Genomic DNA, 2693 nt, shown 5'->3' with positions numbered 1-2693 from the left:
GGGATGTGGGCTCTCGAGGCCAGGTAGGTAAGGATTTGATGGTGAGAAGCAGAAACAAACACAGAGGCAGTTTGAATCTGAGTGTATTTTGCCGCTCTCAAACAGGGGGTTTTATACATTAAAACCCAAATATTACATCTCTTAGAAACTGTTTCCAGTGAAATAGTCACAAATAAAAACAAAAATCATTTGGCATAGTAAAGCACAAAAATATCTCTTAGAAACTATACCCAGTGAAACAATCACAAACAGAACAGGTAACATCATAATTAATATAAGTCAAAATAAAACAATTCTAAAAAGATGTATTATTCAGTAGAGGCGATCATCCAAGACTAGTGTCTTTATGGTCAGTGCTTTCAACCTGAGCTAACTTTCCAGCCCCATATGGACAATTACTGTTTAACATTTAATGCTTAATTTTTTTTAAATAAATCTTTAATTCCTAAATTTAAACTATTTTAATTCTTTCTAATTAAGGCTTTCTTTACCATATACCAAAAACCCACCTCTGACGACACACGTGTAGCTGTATGAAATTTTATTGTTGGGAAAGTTTTTATCTATCATAATAGTTTTGTAAATGATTTTAAAAGTACATCGTTGGTTTCCCTAGGGATAAGGTCATGTTAGTGACCCCATCTCAAGGGATGGTTTCTTACCCATTATTCTCACTTAAGATCCTGGCCTAGGATACCAGGAACATGTAAGTAAGAAAAGGAATAAGAGAAAACAAAACAGATAGATTGCCATGAGAACTACAGCTCAATATTTTTTTCTCTGGTAAAGAGTCCCACATACTGTTCCAGGAGGCCTCCCCCTTTTGAGGTCAAGTGCCTCAGTCTGTGGAACTTGTCACCCAGATCCTACTGGAGGAGGTGTGGCACTCCCTTGAGAATTTCCCCCCTCCCTTCTCATGTTCCTCTTTCAGTTTTCACTCACGCAGTGTATATCCTCCAATGTTTTTTACTTCATTACTGTTCCTAATTACTTGGGTGCTCGGGTTTCCCAGCTTTAGCCTAATTGTAGGTTCCAGGTTATTGCTTTGAATCCATTAGTAAACATTCCTCAAGCGCCTTTGTGGTAAGGAATACTGTGGTCAAGAACCCTGTGGGATGAGACTGTAATTATCTAGGAAAACAAAGTGGACTAATGGGAGGGGAGGGAGGACAGAGGCAAGGGAGGGGGTGTTCAATGCACACTATATACTCATGGAAATCTAAAAACTAATAAATACATTTTAAAAAAAAAGAATTTTGTGTGAGACTGAGTCAGCAGGATTGCTGTAGGTTTGAAGCCAGCCTCGGCTACAGAGTGAAACTCTGTCTCAAGAAAAAAACAAAACAAAACAAAAGCCCCTTAAAGGATTTATATGCAGATAACGGCTGATTGCTAGAGAGACACTTTCTTCAGTGGTGTACCTGATGGCAAGATGCCTACACTCCTGTAAACCAATGTTAAACCATGCTACTGTAAACTACCCTAATGTAACTCATTGCATTACCAAAAAAATAAAAAATAAAAAATAAAAATAAAAACCTATGAAAGTTGAAATGAGGAAGGGAGTTAGTTGTAGAGGAGGGCACAGAGAATTACAGTAATAAGGAGTTGTGGGTATGATCAAATTAAGCATGTAACAAACACACACACACACACACACACACACACACACACACACGAATTTTGGATGGTCTAATTTCTGATAGGCTAATGGGAATAGTGCTTAATTGGGTTCTCCATCCTGAGGTTCCCTCCTGTCATAGCTGACTCCTTTACAAGGAAGGTCAGAAAAGAAAGCCTGGTGCAGTCAAATGGGTTGTGTGTGTGTGTGAAGGGAGCGACAGAAGGCTGCATTGGAGAATAATGAAGGGTGGGAAGATGGATAGTAACAGGTTTGGGGTGTGGTTCAGGACTGCATTGGGCTGCGTTTATAATCTCTTTCCTCCACATGACTTCAATCTTTATTCAGATAATCTGTTTCTGTTTACCTGTCTCGGCTGCTCCCTGAGCGATTCAGTACCTTGTAAAAAGGGAATGGGTTAAAACAGGTTGGCCGTAGGATTTTTTTAAATGGACTCCTGGGAAGAGGTCACAGATCATGCAAATTTTTCTTTTGTTTTCTTTTCTAGAGATGATACGGTGTATAATCTATTGTGGGAATCATAAACATAACTGCATTATGATTGTTCCAGGATAAATGGCCTCTTTTTCTTGGATATCCGGGAATACAGGGCCAGGACCTCAAACATGCTAGGCTCTACCACTGAGCTACATCCACAGCCCACTAGATGGCCTCTTAGATCACTTTCACTGCTTCTCACTTTGTAATTCAAAAGTCAAATTGTAAGTATTTGTTTGCTTGCTTGGTTCTGAAAGACCCCTGGAGGAGACCCCCACTCAAATCTTGGGAGGACGTGCACCCAAGGAATCACGAGACACCGTCTTGATGTAATTACAAGAGGTATTTTTTAATTTCAGGGTGCTCCAGTTAGGCACCACACCTATCTCACGCAGGAGATAGTGGAGCTGACCACGAGAGCTCCCAGGGTCTCAACCACCAACCAAGGACTGCACATGGAGGGGTCTGATTGTTCTGGCAGCATTGTGTATAGTAGAGGATTTCAAATTCAATCATCAGTAGGAGGAGAGGAGCTCGGCCCTGTGAAAGTTCTATGCCCCAGTGTAGGGGAATG

The sequence above is a fragment of the Mastomys coucha genome, chromosome X (genome assembly GCF_008632895.1).
Source record: "Mastomys coucha isolate ucsf_1 chromosome X, UCSF_Mcou_1, whole genome shotgun sequence".
Taxonomy (NCBI): Eukaryota; Metazoa; Chordata; class Mammalia; order Rodentia; family Muridae; genus Mastomys; species Mastomys coucha.
The sequence above is the reverse complement of the archived record's forward strand: the minus strand, read 5'-3'. Positions refer to the sequence as shown.